The sequence below is a fragment of the Lampetra planeri genome, chromosome 79 (genome assembly GCF_965212315.1).
Source record: "Lampetra planeri chromosome 79, kcLamPlan1.2.h2, whole genome shotgun sequence".
NCBI lineage: Eukaryota > Metazoa > Chordata > Hyperoartia > Petromyzontiformes > Petromyzontidae > Lampetra > Lampetra planeri.
This window is the reverse complement of record NC_136184.1, coordinates 974112-997387: the sequence shown is the minus strand read 5'-3', so window position 1 is coordinate 997387 and position 23276 is coordinate 974112. Positions and strand designations below refer to the sequence as shown.

The 23276-nt window shown below is 51.8% G+C and overlaps 1 pseudogene across 1 annotated transcript in view; it reads left to right on the top strand.

The window, feature by feature from the left end:
* Positions 1 to 22699, top strand: part of LOC144738261 (NACHT, LRR and PYD domains-containing protein 3-like) — a 43526-nt pseudogene extending 20827 nt beyond the window's left edge. The window contains exons 7-10 of the transcript XR_013589203.1: positions 7185 to 7268; positions 7839 to 7925; positions 21290 to 21373; positions 22171 to 22699. The product of XR_013589203.1 is annotated as an NACHT, LRR and PYD domains-containing protein 3-like (transcript). The remainder of the gene's footprint in view (positions 1 to 7184; positions 7269 to 7838; positions 7926 to 21289; positions 21374 to 22170) is intronic.
* Positions 22700 to 23276: the final 577 nt, after the last annotated feature.

Here is a 23276-nt window from a genome sequence, read left to right as displayed (position 1 = left end):
GGCGTCTGTGTCAAGCAAAAACGGTTGTGTGAAATCGGGGTAACACAAGGGGGGAGCCTGCACCAAGGCGTCACGAAGGGAGCAGAACGCAGCCTCCTCTTCCGCCCCCCAGTGAAACCTCACACCCTTAGCCGTCAAAGCGTGCAGGGGCCTGGCTATGGTGGCAAATTGCTTGACAAAACGACGGTAATAGGAGGCGAAACCAATGAAACTGCGAACCTCCGTGACCGAGGTTGGCGTTGGCCATGAGCTGACGCAATGCGTCTTAGCAGGGTCCGTCGAGATCCCTGAACGACTCACGATATGGCCCAAATACCTGACCGATTCCCGAAGCAGAAAACATTTAGCCGGTTTAAATTTAAGCTTAGCGGAACGCATCCTGAGGAACACCGCTCTCAGTCGCTGGAGGTGCTCCTCGAAAGTCCGACTAAAGACGATGATATCGTCGAGATAAATCAAACAGGTATCCCATTGGAGGCCCGACAAAACCAATTCCATGAGTCTCTGGAACGTGGCGGGAGCGGAATGTAAGCCCATGGGCAAACGGTTGAATTCAAATAGGCCACCAGGTGTCCGGAAAGCAGTTTTAGGTTTAGACTCGTTATCGAGTGGCAATTGCCAAAATCCAGAAAGCAGATCGAGTGTGGAAAAAAACTGTGCTCCCGCCAAGGCATCCAGCGACTCATCCATCCTGGGGAGCGGATACGCATCCGCCATCGAGATTTTGTTTAAGCGGCGGAAATCGACACAAAACCGCAAGGACCCGTCCTGTTTCTTTACTAGGACAATAGGAGCACCCCACGGACTAGAAGAGGGCGAAATGATATCGGCCGCCAACATATCATTAACCGCCGATTGCACATGCTCCTTCTCGGCTGGGCTGAGCCGGAAGGGATTCTGACGAATAGGGGCCGCGTCCCCTGTAGCTATGTGGTGGCGCAACAGGTCAGTGCAGCCGATATCGTACTTATGTTTGCTGAACACATCAGCAAACTCGAGTAGCAAACCCCTCAATGCTCCCAATTGCACCTCGGACAAGTTAGCAGAACCGGCACACAACGAGTCCAACCACTCAGTCCCCTCATCACTTGGAGGATGCGACTTGACAGTGAAATCTGCTTGAGCCACGAGCCGTTCCTCAACGGGTAGCGGCGCGGCGTGAGCCAGCACCGTTCCCTGCGCAATTACGGCCGGCCGCGACCCCGTATTCAGGACCATTACGAACGGCTCACTGTCCCCTCTCACCATGGTTTGAGCAACCGCTAAGTCGAGGCCCCTTCTGGCTCTGTTAGACGGCCCCAACAGCACCCCCTGTGCCTCCGCACCCACCTCGAGTGGCTTCCTGAACCGAAGGGGTACTAACATTTGCGATCCCGGGGGCACCCGTACAGTGTGAGTTGCCAGCGCCTGCACCGTCGCACAAACCGTGCGCATTTTGGTAGGGCTCGTCAAGAACGCAACCCGCCGACCTGACGGAAGCTCTATGCAGGCCTGATCTATAAGAATTTTGATGGGCATTTTGGACAAAAAGTCCGTACCTAGCAAACAGGGAACGGCCAGCGATGATGATACAAAAATAGGGCCCGCCAATTTGATGTCACCAATGCAAATAGTCGCCCGAATCTGGCCGATGATCCCCAGGGATCCCCCATTCGCCGCATAAAATGGCACGTCTACTGGCAGAAGGGTCTACTTTGGACGGGAAGAATGTTATAAATAAGGTCCGAGATGATGGTGGCCGACGCACCCGTGTCAACAAGCACCCGGACCTCAACCCCGTCAATGAACCCCGTTACCACGGACGACCCGGCCGACGCAGCCACGATCCTGTGGGCCAATTCGGACCACTCGACTGCTTGCGGGCCGCGTACGGACCCCCCTCGCCGAAATGAACCCCCGGCACCCAGCCGCGAACCCCCCACCGCCAAGCGGCGACCCGAATGTGCCGTGTTTGTGGACCGAACGTGTGAGGTGCCGCGACTTGCCGGGTTTTGTTGGGATGACTTGTGGCCCTGGTCGTCGTCCCGACGTGGTCCTGTGGCGCGCTGACGCGGGGCCCGGCACCCGGCTGCGACGTGACCCCGAAGGCCGCAGTTGTAGCAGACGACGGACGTCGTAGGTTTCGGTTGCTCCAGCTTGCGGGGTGAACGTGTGGGCGAACGACCTCCCGTTCTCCACTCCCCCGGACGCGATGCAGCGAAGGCCTGCTCCTGATCCGCAGCTGGCTGAGGTTCGGCGATCGTGGCGGCCAGTGCCGCGTTCCCCGCCCATTTGCAGACGACCCCCGGCTTGCGTTTGAGGACCTCGTACGCGTGAATGCTCGTGGCGATCGCCAGGGAGCAGATATCCATCTCGTCCGCCACATTGATGGGGACCCCCAACTCGTGGGCCAACGCCAGCAGCTGCTCCGTCACCATGGCATCCTTCCCCTCCTTATCCATGCGGGGAAAAGCTGCGTCCGCCAAGGCGAGTAGTGCCGTGCGATAGGCGAGCGTCGTTTCTCCAGCCACCTTCCGCCGATCGTAGAACTGGTGGCGACACGTGGAGGGCGGCCCGAACACCTTCGCCATCAGGTGTAGTGCGGCCTGGAGCGTAGAGCGGGACGACCTTGCAGCAGATGTGAAGGCTGCAAGCGCGTCGTCGTCAAGCATCGCTGGCAACGCACGCAGGGCAGTGGTGTCGGACCACCCCGACATCTCCTGATGAGCGAGGAACCTTCGTTGGAAGGCTCCCCAGTCGCCCCCATCCGCCTTGAACGCCGACAGCGCGGGCAATCTTTGCTGGAGGACCCGATCGTCGTCGACGTCGGAGAGATTTTCCCGCGCTCCGCTGTAGTTGTGTAAAATGTCGGCTCGGTTGTCAGGCCCAAAATGGAGAGCTCCGGCGCGCGCTGATGACGTGGGCTGCGCTGAGCGGAGGTGTCCGGCCACGTGGCGTCCGTCTTTCCCGCCAATCGGTGGCGGCCCCCCAAAAACGGCGGCAACTTCCAGACTTTTGGCGCGAAGCGCCTTTTGGCGGGATTACTCCAACGTCGCTTCCTCCACCAACCCCGCAGCCGTTTTTCCGCTCGCCGGAACGGAGATGTCGGCCAAGACAGCGGCGGCGGCGAGTAGCAACTCCGCCAACCGGGAGTGCGCGTCCTGGAGGCTGGTGTCGGAGGCAAGCGGAGCGTCGGCCATCACCGCGAAGTGCTGCATCGGCGGCAACTCCTCGTCCTCTCCTCCCGAGGTTGGTGTCCCCGGTACGCCGTCGTCGTCCCGACCTCGCTCGTGGGTACGGGTAGTCTTCCTCGTGTCCATACTTCTTGAAGACAGGTTTACTTCTGACGCCAGTTGTAATGTAGTAACTCGGCGGGAGACGACTTCACGGGTAACACACTCTTTATTTTATCAAACTCGTTCACAGGTGACTAACACCTACTTTGTATCTCGGGTGACAAACACCCACTTAGTATCTCGGGTGACAAACACCCACTTAGCTACTTGGCGACTAACGCCCACTGAGCTACTCGGATGACCAACATCCACTTAGTATCTCGGGTGACAAACACCCACTTAGCTACTCGGCGACTAACGCCACTGAGCTACTCGGATGACCAACATCCACTTAGCTACTCGGCGACTAACGCCACTGAGCTACTCGGGACACTCCCTGCCCGGGGTATCCGTCTCGACTGTGGGTCCCCAGCCCGACCCACGGGGGCGTCGGACCCCGGGTCCCACAGCCTCGCCTCCGAGCCACACAGGGCCCCGGTCCCCACAAGGACGGCGGGACTAGGGGTCTCGGGGCACTAGGTCTTCAGCTCCGTCTTCGGGTCTTCAACTGGGTAACTCTCCCCGAGTGCTCTCGCGCGTCCCCCTTTATACCCCACCTGCGGACGTCGCTGCGAGCACCCACTTATTCGACCAATCGCTGGGCGCTGGCTACGATCCTGTTTTCCCACATCTCATCGTGCCTCACCACCCACGCCGCGCCGCCCCGTCATCTGTCACTCCCGGCGCGCGAGTCCACACCACGCCCACAACGCGTGCCCAACCCCGCACCCCGCGCCGCCCCGTGATCCATCACTGTCACAGTCGGCGCACGTCAACACCACCACTACATAAACGCAAACACTTTTCATATTATAAAGGTACAGTGCAGTATAAATGAATGGATGATTGTGAATAAGCTGATATTTGTCAAAGCTACGTGTTATATATAAACTGTATAACACAGAAGCATTAAACAATGAGCAGCTTTGCTCATAAACGTGTGTGCTCTGGTCATGTTCACCACCATTGTGAGTGTCCCTCACTCACCGCGTGTTTGACCCCGCGGTTCCCGTGGGCTCAGTGAGTGAGCGCTGTCCCTTCTCCCGTCCACGCGGGTTTAGGCTGCGTGACAACTACATCGGAGACAGCGGACTGCGACTTTTAGCGGACGGGATGTTGGGGAGAGAAGGGAGTTTGGAGATGTTAGCGTGAGTAATGTCCTGATGCACACACACTTATATAAGTACACCTAAACAAATATATATATACACACATGTGAACACAAAACACAGTATTACTACTATAATAGCCCAGAAATGTGTGTAACGCGCGTGACGTCACTCCACATGTCACACTCCCCCCCACCGTCATTAATAATAAAATAATCATGAGCGGGAGGATTTTTTCTCACGCAGGTTGAGCAGAATTTTTTTTACGAAAATTCGCTTTAAATTTGACTTTTCTTTATTGAAAGTTAACCAAATAAATAACTCTACGCAGACGTTTATTTACAGGTGAGGGGGGGGGGGCTCCATGTGGAGTGACGTCATTCGCTCTTGATTGTTAATGAGGGAGTTGCGTCCCGCGCGTGACGTCACTCCACATGCCGCACCCCCGTCATTAAGGTCGAGCGGAAATATATATTTTTCGCAAATTCGCTTTAAATTAGACGTTTTTTTTTATTGAAAGTGAATCTAATAAATAATTCTACGCAGCAACAAAGTGGATTTGGGGTCTTTATTTTTTCTTCAGCACTTGAAACAAAAGGTAAGTCTAATTTAGACTTCTACATTTTAGTTAAATAGACATTTCTCGGTGATTTTCCAGATATTGTACTGCAATCCAATTTATTTGAACCCCAGCAACCGAAAGCAGAAGAGAATAAAGTATCAGAGCAGTGAATTAGAATACATTTATGGTCAGTTATATACAGTGCTATTGTGAAATGCAGTGAAGTGTTTTATGACAAACTTTCGTGCAAGATTCACTGCCATTCAATTAACACAATATACAATTATAATCTGCTAATTTTTGTTCGTAAATATTACAGCTTCCGTCCTAGAACGGGCTAATAAGCAAGTAGCATAATGTTGTATTTTAACGTCTTTTATAACTTTCTTTTTTATGCACTCATCAATTAAGTTATTAGCCACGCTTATTCCAGCACTTTTAACCACTATTAAATAACAATACCATTACAATTTTCACATTGCCTACTCTAAACAATGATATTGTTTCAAACTATATTGTGTTAATACAGTAAATCATCGATTATATCCAGCGGCTTCGGAGGGAAGGGGGTACTTGATTTTCAATAACACCAGATAATCGCGTCATTATTTAAAATAGCTTATTTTTGCACATTATTGAATAAGATGTTTATAGGTGCTCTGTATATATTTTGTGTTTTAAATAGTTTACGATATGAAAATCGCTTACGTAAATATACAAATAAACTAAATAAATATCCTGCTGTAAAAAGTGACTGTATTTACTGTACCGCACTCACCACTCCAATATCGAAGACTCTGCATGGGGTGGTGTGCGTACTACGCTCTTGTTCAGCAACTTGTGTTTGACGACAACTTGTGTTTAACAACAACAACTTGTGTTTGACGACAACAACTTGTGTTTGACGACAACAACTTGTGTTTGACGACAACAACTTGTGTTTGACGACAACTTGTGTTTGACAACAACAACTTGTATTTGACGACAACAACAACTTGTGTTTGACGACAACAACTTGTGTTTGACAACAACAACAACTTGTATTTGACGACAACAACAACTTGTGTTTGACGACAACAACTTGTGTTTGACGACAACAACAACTTGTGTTTGACGACAACAACTACTTGTGTTTGACGACAACAACTTGTGTTTGACAACAACTTGTGTTTGACAACTACTTGTGTTTGACGACAACAACAACAACTTGTGTTTGACGACAACAACAACCTGTGTTTGACGACAACAACTACTTGTGTTTGACAACAACAACTTGTGTTTGACAACAACAACTTGTGTTTGACAACAACAACTTGTGTTTGACAATCGTCTGACTGATGCAGCCTTCAGATCGGTGCTCTGGCGAACGCCGAATTGCACGCAATTTTTGCCGGATCGCACTGTATATTTTATGTTTCTGTCACTGTAGTTATTAGTCATGAAACATTTATACACGTGCAGTGTTTGCATTAAGTTGTTGTACGTAGTGTGTAATGTACTGTATATATTATTTGACACAGAAATAGAGCACAGCTACTTGTTTTGTCACGCACATGGTGCCGATCGCCGGACTGGTACAGCCTTTGCAGCGGTTTTACCGGATGTTGGAAGCCAGATAAACACGCTCTGGATATAATCGATGATCATCTGTATTTAACGTCATAGATTAAATTTTGTTTCAAAACTTTCGTGATTTCAGGAATTAATATTCTTGGGTCTTTCGGTAAAGTCACATAGGTTCAAATAAAATAACAAAAAACTACGACGTTTCGATCGCAACACAAGCGATCGTCACCAGGAGAAAAAAGAGCGAGAAAGCTGCTGAGGCAGGCTGTTTTAAAGGTTTGAAATGGGTGTAGTCCAAGGGTCATATGGGTGACTACACCCATTTCAAACATTTAAAACAGCCTGCCTCAATAGCTTCCCGCTATTTTTTCTCCTGATGACGATCGCTTGTATTGCGATCGAAACGTCGTAGTTTTTTTGTTATCTTTGTCATTTTATTTGAATCTATCTACTTTACCGAAATACCCAAGAATATGTGCACAGTCTCCACAAACACGACCCTCAACCACTGTTTCGTCAACCACCACCTTTCACCATCCCTCACCATCCCCCACTCTGTGCCCAGACCCTCCACCCATCCTCTCTGCCCCCACTCCTCTCTGCCCCCACTCACCGTCTCTTCTCTCCCTGCAGCCTGCGTGAGTGTTCACTGAGGGACAAGTCGGGTTCCTCTCTCAGTGTCATCCTCAAGGCCAACACAAGATTGAAGAGTCTCGAGTAAGCTTTGCTGTTCGTTTCTCACAAGTGCTCTGTGCACAAACTGTGCTAATTGTTGGTGCAACGCGTCGTGAAGTAAACATTTAAATGTGAACACATTTACTCTTGCTGTCCTGCTTAATCGAGTCCACTTTCAAAATGTTTTACTGTAATCTTAACACATTTGTTTAGTTTAACACGTCGGCTAAAGCAATATTCATATTGTTAGCAGATACATTAATTAATTGTAAACATCTCCCTGTGTTCCTCGATGAAACTGTACTTGTGTGTGATCCTCTGTTGTAACTTTGTGTTTATATAAACACAAACACTTTTCATATTATAAAGGTAGAGTGCAGTATAATTGAATGAATTATTGTGAGTAAACTGATATTTGTGAAAGCCACCTATTATATATAAAATGTATAACACGGAAGCATTAAACAATGAGCAGCTTTGCTCATGAACGTGTGTGCTGTGGTTATGTTCACCACCATTGTGAGTGTCCCTCACTCACCGCGTGTTTGACTCCGCGGTTCCCGTGGGCTCAGTGAGTCAGCGCTGTTCCTTCTCCCGTCCACGCGGGTTTAGGCTGACTCACAACAAGATCAGAGACAGCGGACTCCGACTTTTAGCGGACGGGATGTTGGGGAGAGAAGGAAGTTTGGAGATGTTAGAGTGAGTAATGTCCTGATGCACTCACACTTATATAAGTACACCTAAACACATATATACACACATGCGGACACAAAACACAAAGATACTCGGTTTCGCATAATAATGTTGTACAGTATTTTAACGTCTATTATAACATTCTTTTGTGTGCATCAATTAAGTTATTAGCCACACTTATTACAGCACTTTAAACCACTATTAAATCACAATACCATTACAATTGTCACGTTACCTACTCTAACCAATGATATTGTTTCAAACTATATTATGCTAATACAGTAGATCATCGATTATCTGGCGGCTTCAGGGGGAAGGGGGTGTGTGGGGGTCGCTAGCCCCCGAGATCCCTCCCTCGATAATGCTAACGGCCGGGCTAGCATCATCAATCGCCCCCCCGCTGCTAGGTTCCTCACCCGTGGCGTGGGAACCATCGCCCGAGGATTCCCCTCCCCCGCGGGTCCGCGTAGCCGGCATGGCTAATTACCGAGTAGTATTCTGCCCCTCCCTACTACGATACCTCCCTGTCCTAATCGCGCGCCTGCAACCCACACGGAGCGAACGTACGCACGCCCACACACACACACGCCGCTCCGCGCACTCCAACTCAACTCGCGTTATGATCGCGCACCTGTATCGCACACGGGGTGGTCGCACGCACACACACGCAGCTCCCCACGCGACACCCACTCTTGCGCCGCTCTGCGCCGCGCTGGTCGCTCACGTTACGATCGCGCACCTGGAGTACGCCGATTACGCACGCCGAGAGCTTACGCAAGTAACGAGCACACGCAAGCGGGGCACACGCCGACACGACGACTCGTCCCCTCCCCCACTCGCGCGTGCACGTCAACCCAAATATCGTACAAGGACGATTCTCCTCTCACACGGCTGCGTAGTCACGCCAACACACAAAAGTGCTCTCCCCGGGCGTTAACGCACACACCTCCGTACCCGCACAATCGGACAGAGACCACGGCCTTTATGCATACATCGACCACACACTCGCGAATGCAGTGCACGCTAATACCACGTTCCAAAAACACCCAACAACACGGTTTTGTTACTACGCTCGAGATTTTATTAGCCCTTGCTAACCAACCGAGCCACCCGTGTGTGTGTGCGGGCCCGCAAGGCGCTTCTAACCCACACTCTGGTGCCGTGTAGCCCTCTTCTATGCTGAGCTCTCTGCTAAACCGCTTTCCCACTCGTCCTTACCCCGAACTAACCCTCTCCTACGGACCCTACTCTCCGCTCTGAGGTGTTGTAAGGCGCGCAACACGATACCGTCTGTAGTCCTTGGTGACCTTGCGGCGCTCAGATCGTCCTGCAGACAATCTAGCGGCTCGCCCGATGACTCCTTCGTCGCTGACCCCGTGTCCAAACTCCAGAAGAAGAGAGTTCCCTACTGCCCCTGCGTTTTCTTTTAAACTATTCACATCAAAGGCTAGGCGCCCCCGTCCCGACCGCCTTGGTCTCTCGACCAATCCTGAGCCTAGGATTTCCCGCTCTTTTGCGATCCCGCCGGCCTTTGAACTTTCGACCAATCAGTCGTCCCGGTTCCTGATCCCAGCTATCTGCCTTGCTGACCCGTGTTTGTGTTTGTATGCGTTTCTAACTGCGGGGCTCTCTGAGCTCGCCGTGGTCGTGCGATCTCAAATCCGCCCACGGCGCCGCAGTGTTACTTGGCCTGGGAAGGGTCCTGTCCAATTCCCTGGCCCTGAGAAACCGTGGCGTAACCCCCCTAGGGGGCCCTCGGGTGAAAACTCAGGGTAGGTGACCCGACCACGAGGCCCTACGTGGGTGCGGGTGCGTGTTTATGTGGGGGGGGTGATGGGGGGCAGTGCGGCGGTGGAAGCCGGGCGGCTCCCTGGCTCGGCCGAGCGGCCCCGTCGCTGTGGCACCACATAGCCCCCCGGGGTGCCAGTCCCCGTCCCGGGTTGACTGGAGCACCTCGCCTGGGTTGCCCCCACGAGGTATCGCCGCGGGGTCCGCGGGATTCGCCCGGCCCTTGTGGCTGGCCTCGGGGGTGGCGGCTCCGTCTCCTGGGGCTCCGGCGGTGGTCTCCTCCTCCATTCCAACGGCTCCCCTCGGTCTCTGGCACCTGCGGGCTGGGGAACAAACTCAGAGGCGGTGGGGTTTAAGGGTCGCCGTCCTCGTCGCCCCCGGCCCCGCCCGGGGCCCCTCGGAGCCCGGGGCTCCGTGGGGCCCATATACTGCGCGAGGCCCCCGGGCACGGGGGGTAGGGGGACCCCGGGGTTTCGGGGTACTTGGACGGCGGGGCTCCCCCCCTCGGGGGCTGCTCGCCACGGCTTCAGTCGGCGGATGTTGACCACCATCTCCCGGCCCCTCTCTCCTCCCTGAATCAGCACCGTCCATGGTGAGATCTGCCGTCTCACAATCCAGGGTCCTCGCCAGTAGGTGGTCAGCTTCCCCACCTGTCCGGCACCGACGCGGGGAGTGTACAGCCACACCTCGGAGCCCGCAGTGTAGAAGGGGGGCTCCATACGGGGTCGGGCGCCCTGCTCTTGCCGCTGGTGCGCGGCCTCTCCGTGCGGGTAGGCTCGGCCCCTGGCCCCTCGCAGGGTCTCCAGCAAGTGCTCCACGGGGTGGCTCCCTTCCTCCCGTTGCGGCGGAGGGACACCGAACAGCAGATCTGCGGGCAGGCGAGACTCGCGACCAAACATCATTAGGAACGGGGTCTGTCCTGTAGATGTGTGAACGGCGGTGGTGTAGGCGAACAGGGCATAGGGGAGGTGTTCGTCCCAGTCCTGTTGATTCGCGGCCGCCATGCGTTTAAGCTTCCCGGCCAGAGTCTGGTTCATCCTCTCTACCATCCCGTTCGCCTGGGGGTGATATGCCGTGGTTCGGTCCTTCTGGATCCCGAACTCTCGGCACAGCGCCTGGAATAGTTCGGCCTCGAATTCACTACCCTGGTCGGTAATGACTCGTTCGGGGATCCCGCACTTAAGTACGTAGTTTTCCACGAAGGCCCGGGCCACTACGAGGGCTGTTTTATCCGGGATAGCCACCGCCACGGGGTAGCGGGTGAAGTACTCCACCGCTACAAGAATATATCGGTTGCCCCGGTGGGATCGTGGAAAGGGCCCTTGCAGGTCGATTCCGACCAACTGATTCGTCCGACTGACTCGGAACGGCCTCAGGGGTACCTGGTACCTCGCCGGCTTTTGCCCACACTGCTGACAGGCCCGGCAGCCCTGCACCCAGGCGGCCACATCTTGCGCCAATTTAGGCCAGAGATACTGGCGACGCAGAGTCTCCCGGGTGCGCCGTTCCCCATCATGGCCCCCGAGCGGGTGGTCGTGTACCAGTCGTAGCAGCTGGGGTCGCACCTGGGCAGGAACACAGATACACCCCGGCTGGCCGGCCTCGGTTAACTCCCGTACCACTCCGTTCTGTACACACAACCGGGCATACAAACCGCTCCAGGGTCCTGGTAGGGCGCTCTTTTCCTCCCGCAGTGCCGCCTCCACTGCCGCCAGATCCGGATCTCGCTGCTGGGTCTGTCTCAGCTGCTCGTCGTTTAGGCCCGGGAAGGCACAGCCGACGTCCTCCTGGATCCGTCCGATCGGGTCCCGAGCCGCGGGTCCCGCGCTTGCCGGGCGGTCGACGGGATCCTCAGTGCCACCTGCGAGGGTCTCTGTGGCGCACACTGCACTCTCTCTCGGGGGGGGGAGTTTAGTTCCCGCGCGCTCATTGGGTTCTGCTGCCTGGCGGCAGCGTCCCCCCGTGAAGCACGGGCAGGCGTCTCCCTCCCTCGTCTCAGCGCGCACCGCGGGCCGTCTTGACAAGGCGTCCGCGTTCGCGTGTGTCCGCCCCACTCGGTACTCGATCTGCAGGTTGTACTCCTGCAGCTGCGCCAGCCATCGAGCCATCTGCCCCCGCGGTTCCTTGAATGTAAGGAGGAACTGCAGTGCATAATGATCGGTGCGCACACGACATTTCCTGCCGTACAAGTACGGTCGGAACTGTTTACACGCGAAAATTACAGCATACAGTTCCTGACGGGTTACACAATAGTTCAGTTCGGCCCCGCTCAGGGTCCGACTGGCGTACGCGATGACCCGCTCCGTCCCACCCTGCACTTGCGACAGCACCGCGCCCAGCCCACTGCTGCAGGCGTCAGTGTCCAAAATAAAATCGGTGGTGAAATCTGGGAAAGCCAAGGTGGGGGTGTGGGTGAGGTGGTCTTTGAGTGTGGTGAAAGCCGTCTGGCAGGCCTCCGACCACTGATAGGGGTTCTTAGGGGAGGTGAGTTGGGTGAGGGGGCGTGCAATCTCACTGAATCCCTTTACAAATCGACGGTAATAAGTGGCGAGTCCCAAGAATGACCTGATCTCCGTCAGGTTCCTCGGCCGCGGCCAATCCACTACGGCACGCACCTTCTCGGGATCGGTGCTCACCCCTGCCTCGCTGACTCGGTGTCCGAGGTACCCCACCTCGCGTTGCGCAATGTAACACTTGCGTGGCTTGAGCTTGAGATGGGCTGCTCGCAGTCGCTGGAATACTTCCCGCAGCCTGGACCAGTGTTCGGACAGCGACCTACTGAACACTATTACGTCGTCCAGGTAAATCAGGCACTGTTCCCACTGCAAGCCCCGCATCACCAACTCCATCAACCGCTGGAACGTCGCGGGCGCGTTAGTGAGTCCGAACGGCAACACTCGAAACTCAAACAGGCCCATCGGGGTGGTGAATGCTGTTTTTGGCCGATCCTCCTCCGTCATCTCCACCTGCCAGTAACCGGACGCCAGATCGAGGGTGGAAAAATACCGCGCTCCTGCGAGACTGTCGAAGGTGTCGTCGATGCGTGGGATGGGAAAAGCGTCGCCGAGGGTGACTGCGTTCAATTTTCGGTAATCAACGCAGAACCGAGTCGATCCGTCCTTTTTCGTTACCAGTACCACCGGGGCAGACCAAGGGCTCGCGGAGGGCTGGATTATGTTATCGCGTAGCATATCCGTGACTGCCTCTTTGATCTGGGTCCGTTCAGGCGCGCCCACTCGGTATGCGGGGAGTTTGATGGGTCGGGCTGCACCTGTGTCAATTTGGTGCTTGACCAGGTCGGTCCGGCCCACGTCCGAATCGTGCTCACTGAACACGTCGGCGTACTCCCGCAATAACCCGCGCAGCTGATCGGCCTCCCCCTTAGGTAAGGCTGCCCAAGGCACATGTAGCGCATCCTGCAGGGGAACAATCTCGGCTCGGGGGGTCGGGCCGACTCGCCAGGCCAGATCCTGGCTGTCCTCGGGGCGGCCAGGGTCCTCCGCCCAGAGTGCGAACACCGAGTCGTTCGAGTGGCGAGCGTGCAGGGGGTGTACGGTGGCTACCGGGGTGCGTCGTCGTATCATTGCCGGGGTACTGTGTGGGTTAAACACACGTATAAACAGCCGGCCCCCATCTGCGTTTACCAGTGTGGCTGACCCTACCACCCCGTATCGCGATGCCAACTCCGGGTGAGGAGTCAGCATTACCTCGCCCGATGGTCGGTGGGTTGGGTCGGTGGAGAGGGTTGCCACTGGCACCAGCATCTCGGCGAGAGGCCCGATGGTGACGGCCGACACCAGCGTAGCGGCCACGGGTGTGAAGCGTGGGCGATTCGGCTCCTGTCCTAGGAACGGAATCCGCTCCCCGCTGCCCTCCACCGTAGCGCATCGTTGCCGGGGCTGTACGTTAAGTCCCAACTTTTCCAGGAGGTCCGTTCCTGCAATGCACTCGTGGCACAACACACTCGAAACGTAGAATTCCTGTGTGCACACCTGGTTTCCTAGACGGACCTCGAGGGAGACCTTCCCCAGCAACCCCATCCCGGCTCCGCTTGCCGTGTGCAGCGCGCGATCCGGGGCCTGCAGGCAGCCCACGTCCACCCCGAGCATGCTGCAGTGCGCGGCGCTCATGAGAGAGGCCACGGCGCCCGTGTCCAACAGGATCCGGGTGCGCTGCCCGTTCACCTGGCCTTCCACCAGCGACGTGGCTCCCGTTATCCCTGCCACCAGCTCCCGCAGCCAATCGCCCGAGGTCCATGCGCCCTTGGGTGTTGTCGTTGTAACCTGTTTATGGATCACTCGCTCGCCATTATTATTACAGCTGGTTTGGGTCGGGTCTACGTCGATTTCATCCCCTGGTGGTCCCCTCTCTAGGGGGGGCTTAGTGTTTGACCTATGCATCGGCCTCGCACGGGCGCGCTGAGGGCAGTCCCTCATGAGATGCCCTCGACGGTCGCACACATAACACGTCCTGGGAGGAGTGGCGGCTCTGTGGCGAACTTTCTGCCCACTCCCTCCTCCCCCCGTGCGCTGTTGCTCATACTCTGCTTCTAGTCGGGCTATCCTCCCAGTTAATCCTCCTACCTCGGCCTGGACCGTCTCTACCATTGTCTCCAGCGCAGTCATGTGTGCCCGTACTTGGGTTACCTTGTTGTCTACTTGGGTTACCCTGTCACCTACCTGGGTTACCTGGCCGGAGACATCCTTTATACCCGTTTGTATACCGGCAACCCATCCCGGGGTTGTCTCGCGGGACACTGGAGGCTCTCTTTCCCGGCCCCTTACCGTTCTCGCGAGCTCCTGTTCCTCCTCCTCGTCTTCCGAGAGCAGGCTCGCAATGGCGTGCTCTCGTCCCAGCCCCCGGAGCTGCGCGCGTTCGCTGTGAATTCTTTCACACTTACGTGCGCGCTCGACAAGGGCGTTAAAGGGAAGACGTGGGCAGCTCATGTCTGGCTGCCACCACGCCGTGCGAGACAGGTACCGCTGGATTTTCTCGGCGGCCAGTTCCTCAATAACATTAGTTGCGTACCCCGGGCGTGCGATCCTTGTTAACTCGCGCACATCCTCGGCGTAATCACGTAGATCTTCGCCAGGTTGGCGACGGCGCGCCTCTAAGGCCGATTTTGCTTCCTCCTCGTCACGCGTGCCAAAACGCTGATCGAGTCGGCGCATCAGCTCCTCTAGCTGTGTCTGTGCGCTCGCGGGTAACGCTTCTACAAAATCGGCTGCCCGCCCATCAAGATTCATATTAAGTTGACGTACTGCCTGCGCGTCCGTCCATCCATTAATTTCCTTGGCCCCTAAGAGATTGCGGGCGAATGCCTTCCACGAAGGGGCCCCCCGGCCGGTAAATATCAGTCTTATTTTAGCGTGAGGTAACGCGGGGGTCCGTACCGCTTCCGACACCAATTTGTGGGGGTCGCTAGCCCCCGAGATCCCTCCCTCGATAATGCTAACGGCCGGGCTAGCATCATCAATCGCCCCCCCGCTGCTAGGTTCCTCACCCGTGGCGTGGGAACCATCGCCCGAGGATTCCCCTCCCCCGCGGGTCCGCGTAGCCGGCATGGCTAATTACCGAGTAGTATTCTGCCCCTCCCTACTACGATACCTCCCTGTCCTAATCGCGCGCCTGCAACCCACACGGAGCGAACGTACGCACGCCCACACACACACACGCCGCTCCGCGCACTCCAACTCAACTCGCGTTATGATCGCGCACCTGTATCGCACACGGGGTGGTCGCACGCACACACACGCAGCTCCCCACGCGACACCCACTCTTGCGCCGCTCTGCGCCGCGCTGGTCGCTCACGTTACGATCGCGCACCTGGAGTACGCCGATTACGCACGCCGAGAGCTTACGCAAGTAACGAGCACACGCAAGCGGGGCACACGCCGACACGACGACTCGTCCCCTCCCCCACTCGCGCGTGCACGTCAACCCAAATATCGTACAAGGACGATTCTCCTCTCACACGGCTGCGTAGTCACGCCAACACACAAAAGTGCTCTCCCCGGGCGTTAACGCACACACCTCCGTACCCGCACAATCGGACAGAGACCACGGCCTTTATGCATACATCGACCACACACTCGCGAATGCAGTGCACGCTAATACCACGTTCCAAAAACACCCAACAACACGGTTTTGTTACTACGCTCGAGATTTTATTAGCCCTTGCTAACCAACCGAGCCACCCGTGTGTGTGTGCGGGCCCGCAAGGCGCTTCTAACCCACACTCTGGTGCCGTGTAGCCCTCTTCTATGCTGAGCTCTCTGCTAAACCGCTTTCCCACTCGTCCTTACCCCGAACTAACCCTCTCCTACGGACCCTACTCTCCGCTCTGAGGTGTTGTAAGGCGCGCAACACGATACCGTCTGTAGTCCTTGGTGACCTTGCGGCGCTCAGATCGTCCTGCAGACAATCTAGCGGCTCGCCCGATGACTCCTTCGTCGCTGACCCCGTGTCCAAACTCCAGAAGAAGAGAGTTCCCTACTGCCCCTGCGTTTTCTTTTAAACTATTCACATCAAAGGCTAGGCGCCCCCGTCCCGACCGCCTTGGTCTCTCGACCAATCCTGAGCCTAGGATTTCCCGCTCTTTTGCGATCCCGCCGGCCTTTGAACTTTCGACCAATCAGTCGTCCCGGTTCCTGATCCCAGCTATCTGCCTTGCTGACCCGTGTTTGTGTTTGTATGCGTTTCTAACTGCGGGGCTCTCTGAGCTCGCCGTGGTCGTGCGATCTCAAATCCGCCCACGGCGCCGCAGTGTTACTTGGCCTGGGAAGGGTCCTGTCCAATTCCCTGGCCCTGAGAAACCGTGGCGTAACCCCCCTAGGGGGCCCTCGGGTGAAAACTCAGGGTAGGTGACCCGACCACGAGGCCCTACGTGGGTGCGGGTGCGTGTTTATGTGGGGGGGGTGATGGGGGGCAGTGCGGCGGTGGAAGCCGGGCGGCTCCCTGGCTCGGCCGAGCGGCCCCGTCGCTGTGGCACCACAGGTGCCGGATTTTCAAAAACACTCGATAATCGCATCATTGTTTAAAATAGCTTATTTTTGCATATTTTTGAAAATGATATTTTAAAGTGTTCTGTATATATTTAGTGTTTTAAAATAGTTTGCGATGTGAAAATCTCTGAAATAAATCTACAAAGAAAAATGTATATCCTGCTGTCAAAAGTTACTGTATTTACTGTACCGCACTCACCACTCCAATATTGACTCCGCAAGGGCTGATGTGCGTACTACGCTCTTGTTCAACAACTTGTGTTTGACAACAACTTGTGTATGACAACAACTTGTGTTAGACAACAACGACTTGTGTTTGACAACAACAACTTGTGTTTGACAATCGCCGGACTGATGCAGCCTTCAGATCAGTGCTCTGGCGAACGCCGAATTGCACGCAATTTTCGCCAGATCACACTGTATGTTTTCTGTTTCTATGACTGTAGTTAATAGTCATGAAACATTTATATACGTGCAGTATTTTCATTGTTTAAGTTGCATGTAGTGTGTAATGTACTGTATATAGTATTTGATCCTGAAATATAGCGTATATACTTGTTTTGTCACGCACATGGTGGCGGTCGCCGGAATGGTACAGCCTTTGGAGAGGTTTTACCGGTTTCACCAGATGTTGGAATCCAGAGAGACACGCTCTGTATATAATCGATGATCATCTGTGTTTAATGTTATAAATTAAAATTATGAATTTACTTTAAACGATCGGCTGCAAGCTTGACATTAATTGCCCACCCATACGTTTACATAAATAACACAACATGATCCTTATTAAAGCCATAAAGTCACCAATGACTCTTATACGCCGACCCTATACATTTTAACATTCTTTTTATCCTTACCCAATATACAGTTTAAACCAGCCTTGGCCTCGAAATGGGTAGCGTGGGCTTCTGTGATGAGCTTTATAGCTTTTCGGATTCTACAATTTAAATATTCAGATTTTGATTCTGACTGCCTGTATCTACAGTGGCCTTTCATGGACCCCATCGCACAGGCAAACCTCGCTGAATGCGAGGTGTAATGTTCCTGGAAAATGCCGTGTTGGACAAAGCCGCATTAAACAAATATTAGACAAGTAGGGTTGCGTTGCTGGGTCCGCAATGATCACTCCCTACCTCTTTGTTTAACTGATTCTACGATATTTACTCCCTTGTAATCAGTGGCGGCTTGTCAATAGAGGGCGCTGGGGCGCCGCCTCCATCAAGATTCAAGAAATATACATATACAAAAATTATATAAAAATACATAAATAAAATATTTTTTTCATACGATGTGCCGGCTAGTAGTAAGAAAAGCATCAGCATTTAATAAAAACTGGCTTTAATCGGTCAACTATTTTCTATGTTTTTCAATGTGTTTCATGCGGGACGCTGGACAAATGGATGTCTATGTGAGACTTTAAATTTTCGGACAGCATGTGACCTGAAGCTGGTCTCTAATTGGTTTCTTAAAGATTCTCCTCAGGGCGCAAGTCGTTGCGTCCCTGGCCAATCAGAATTGGATACATGTTATTTTATCCAATCTGATTGGTTCTCGTCACCTGTCATTCAACTTTACGCTCTGGGCCACTACTGCGAGTGCGCAGGCGACACCACTTCGACACTTGCTAGGCTGATCAAATTTTTTGTGTAAACAATGGCAGCAGTTCATCCAAATTCTGTAATTTATTTACAAAAAAACCCTTTCACAAGGCTTTCGCTGGAAGAAATAAAAAAGATAAAGGATCTCGGACCGGACCAACCCGATTTACAAATCCAGCAGCAGGCCAGTGACAGAGGACGAAGCTACACACGAAGCTTCACCCGCGCTTGTTATGAGAAACGGAGGTGGCTGGCTGGATGTGATGTTAGCAATTTTTTTTTGTTTTCCCTGTCTTTTATTTCAAAGTGTCGGCACTGAAGTTTTGTGGACAACGACGGGGGTAAGAGACCTCAAACATCTCTCTGACAAATGCAAACGTCATGAAAGTAGCCGCAGCCATATTGATAATAGCATGAAACTAACGTTTTTGGGCAGAGTTAGCATTGCTGAACAACTAGATGAAGGCTACAGGATTGGCATTAGAAGGCACAACGAAGAGGTGACAAAAAATCGACACATACTGTCCAGGATAATAGACTGTGTGAAATTTTGTGGAGCATTTGAGTTGGCGTTACGTGGCCATGATGAGAGTGAGAGCTCAGATAACCCCGGTATATTTCGCGGGTTGGTGGATTTTGTTGCCTCTCTTGATGGAGCATTGAAAGAGCACCTTGACAGTGCTACTGTATTTAAGGGAACGTCAAAAACTATACAGAACGAGCTACTGGACTGTATGTTGTCTGTTACAAGAGAAGAAATAATCAAAGAAGTCCAGACAAGTAGTTTTTTACCAATCCAGGCAGATGAAACAACAGATATTGCCACACAGTCCCAACTTGTGCTTGTGCTGCGCTACATCGACGACAAAAATAACGTGCAGGAAAGATTTTTTTAGTTCATCCCTCTGCAGTCAGCTACAGCTGAGTCCATTGCTACTGCACTAAAAGAGCGTCTTGCTTCTATCCTTCCTAAGGATCAGAAAAGTAAGCTCATCTGCCAGGCATATGATGGGGCCAGCGTGATGAGGGGTGCCACTGCAGGTGTTCAGAGAAAAATACAAGATGTGTACCCAAATGCCCACTACATCCACTGCTACGCACATCAGCTCAACCTGATAATGCAACAGGCCACGTCTCACATATCCAAGACGAGAATATTTTTTTCTAACATTGGTGGATTTGCCAGCTTTTTTTCTAAGTCACCCAAGCGGACATGTTTTCTGGATAAAGTGGTTGCCCATAGACTGCCAAGATCCAGCAACATCAGATGGAACTTTCATAGCCGTGCCATTAATACTGTTTTTGAGCACAGAGAGGATCTCATTCACTGTTTTGAGAGCATACAAGACTCAGGTGACTTCGACCCCAATACTGTCAGAGAAGCAGGAGCCCTGGCCATGCTACTGGAGGATGAGGATTTTAAGTTCTTTCTGGAACTTTATCACCACATCATGCCACATGTAGACTTCCTCTATGCCAAGCTCCAGAAAAAGAACATTGATTCAGTCCATATCAAAGTGAGCATCCAACAGTTCCAACAAGGAATACAAAAGATCAGGTAACTTTATTCCTGTAATATGATCATTATTTGCTTTCTCTTTCATTTTTAACTCTCTTTATCCTTTGCCAAAATTATAATAACTTATCTTTGTCCTTTGCAGAAACTCTCTCCACTCCATTGGTGAGCAAAGCAGTGGTTCTCGTCCAACAAAGAGGCGCCGGGCGCTCAGTTCGGAAGACCGTGAAAGGATTGCAGCAGAGGTGAGTTTGTTATAGAAATCAGTCAAAATACCATTTTACATTATTGTTGTGCTGCAGAGATGTCCTGCCTACATATCATATTCTACAGACTCAAGAAAACATTTTTAGTTTGGTATAAATCCTAACAAAAATCTTAATTTTAATATACAATAGCATCCCAAAAATAATAAATTGGCAACATAAAAATAAATGATCAAATGAAATTTGAAGCCACCAAAAACTACAGTCTTGTATGGGACAAAAACTCAAATGGCTCTATTTTTCTTTTGAAAGTAATTGCAACTGTGACAATTAGTGGTCTACTCCAGGCTACTACCTTACATTTATATATCTATTTGTTTAATTATCTCTATAGGTCTGTGACACAATCCTGGGACACACTAGGGAGCGTTTCTCCTTCACAGACCACCTTGTCTGTGCCACCTTGTTGCAGGGGGACAGGTTTGATGAGTACAAGGATACCTTTCCTGAAGATGCATTGAGCAGCACCATGAAAGCGTACCCGATGCTCAGTGGAAGCAAGCTGAAGATGGAGCTCAGTCTCATCTACAGCAAGGAAGAGTTCAGAGCCTGCCGTGGTGCTGTGGACCTATTCCAGCTGTTTATGGAGAATAATCTCGAAGAAGTCTTTTCCGAAACTGTGACTCTCCTAAAAGTTATCATTACCACACCCATGACCACGGCTGAAGCTGAGAGGTGCTTCTCAACCTTGAAACGAATACAAACTTTTCTCAGAAACACCATGACCCAGGAGAGGCTGACTGCACTGGCATTGCTGTCCATGGAAAAGAGACTTGTTACGGAGATGACTGACTTTAATCAGAGAGTAGTTGAGAAATTTGCTGGCCAGAAAGAAAGAAGAGCAAAATTTATGTTCTAGGAAACATGCTTTTTGGTACTTTGGTCTGAAATGTATATAAAAGAGAAACATTTATGTTCAAGTAGGAAACATGCTTTTTGGTACTTCTTTTGGTCTGAAATGTAAATAAAGATCATCAAAATTTATATTCAAGTAGTCAAAATGGTTTTTGGTACTGCTTTATATTTATTTGCCCCCCTCAATAAAATAAAAAAAATGCGCCCCCCCAAAAATAAATATCACCAGCCGCCACTGCTTGTAATTGTATTGAAGGATATTGAGTTGCTCTCCATTTCTTGTGTGTGTACACTTTTTATTTTCCAATTTCACCCCACTCAGTGCCTCCTTCTCTCCCTGTAGCCTGCAGGACTGCTCACTGACGGACAAATCGATCCCAGCTCTTCATGACATCATGATCACCAACAAAGCATTGAAGGAGTTCAGGTAAGCTCTGCTACTCGTGTCTCACATGTGCTCTGTTGCTACAGACAAAACAACTTAGATATCCAATTTAAAGTTTTTGTGACTGCAGGGATTCATATTCTTGGTTCTTTTGGTAAAATCACGTAGAAGGGAAATAATAAAAATAAAACATAAAGAAAATAATTAAATATAACATAATAAAAAATATTTGTTTTCTTTTTATTATTTTATTTCCCTTCTACGTGACTTTATCGAAAGAACCAAGAATACAACTTAGATTCGTTAGTAACACTGTGGCCTTAACAGAACAAATATGGAAAAGACGTTTTGGGCAATGGGCTTCCTTCACATAACGTTTATGTGCTATCAAAGCCATTGTCAGAAATGGGATTAGTAGTGGATATATTCCAGTGCATGTAATATTCATTATATCAGATGCAGGGACATGGCCAAACCACTGGGAATGCCCCGATCTCAAATCTGCAAGGTAAGCAGGATTGAGCCTGGATAGTGCTTAGATGGTTGACCACAGCACATAACCACAGGCGTTATATGCAGCAGAGCTAAGTTGCGGGCAACAGACTGCGGTGTGCAGCACAATCTACCCTTGAACTATTCTGCGATCCGAGATCTGCAGTCCCTGCCATCACAGACCTGCAATGACCTGCGTGGTGAAGTATGGTAATGCAGCTCTCATGGCATGGGGAGACCTTCATCCAGCGTGGTTGTTGTGGGGGCTGCGTGGGTCTCGAACTGTGGGGAGCTGCCCGAGTCTCCGTGTGAACCCGCGTCAGCGTGAACCTCTCTCTGTGCTTCAGGTTGAGGGACAATGACTTAAGTGAGGAGGGGAAGCAGGAGCTGAGGAGAAAATTGACTCGCGGAGGAGACCTGTATATTTAGATACAAGCTGAGAGGACGTGCTGGCCCTGCAGCAGACGGAGCTGCCCCACGCGCGACTCGCACAGCAGCCCAGCGTATTTCACCTCCACGGCTTCGATCGTGACACCGACTCTGAGACGACAATGAGCGGGGAGCTCTCTGTGAGCTCCACACGGAGCCGAGGGTAAACGCGGCTCCAAAATGCTGATGAGCGTGGTGATTCTGATATGTAAGTGTATTTAACACGTTCCTTCGGAGTGGGCAGGTAGGAATTTGGTTGGACAGCGCATTTGTACGATCCGTGTCACGCGGCGCAAGCTGCGTGGGGCGGTGCGTCACGTGGTGCTGAGCCCGCCCGAAGCGCTCTATGAAATACAAATCGAGGGCGTGGCTATCCAAGACAGACAATCTCTGGTGGGCAGTGGGGAACTGTTGTTCCTACGTGTATGAATGTGGTATATAGAAACGATGTTGTGGGGGAGGGGTGGCAGGGGGCATGCGAGGGGGGGATTTTAAATGGTCTGGCAGCTCACCATGGTTTCACTGAGTAGGAAAGTTTTTCATAAATGTGCGTACATAGGGGTGTGTATCACACTCATGCACATATCCTAGTCTATTTATGACTTCAATAGTTACCCTATATCTGTTTAAAATTCATGTATTTTAACTTTCAATTGCGTTATGATCGGTCTAAAAATAATCTTCCAAGTCGACTTCAGCTAGAAGGAATGTGTTAATGATTGTGCAATGCTGTCGATTTCTTGCATTAAAGTTGTTTTTGCTCTGAATTCTCTTTCATTGCTCTAATTTATTAGTTTTCGATTTTGGTGTCTCAGATTACACTGGCAAATGAACTATCCAGGTTAAAAACCTGGCTAAACAAATACACTTGATATTTCTAATCTTTGCATATACATATATCTGTATACCAAATAACAGCACTTCAACAGCCTCGGAATGCTTAACAACGTATCAATAATTCAATTGTAATGTACAATTTTATTGGGAGACTGTCATTGTCTGGGTGTGGTCTGGGAATGTTTAT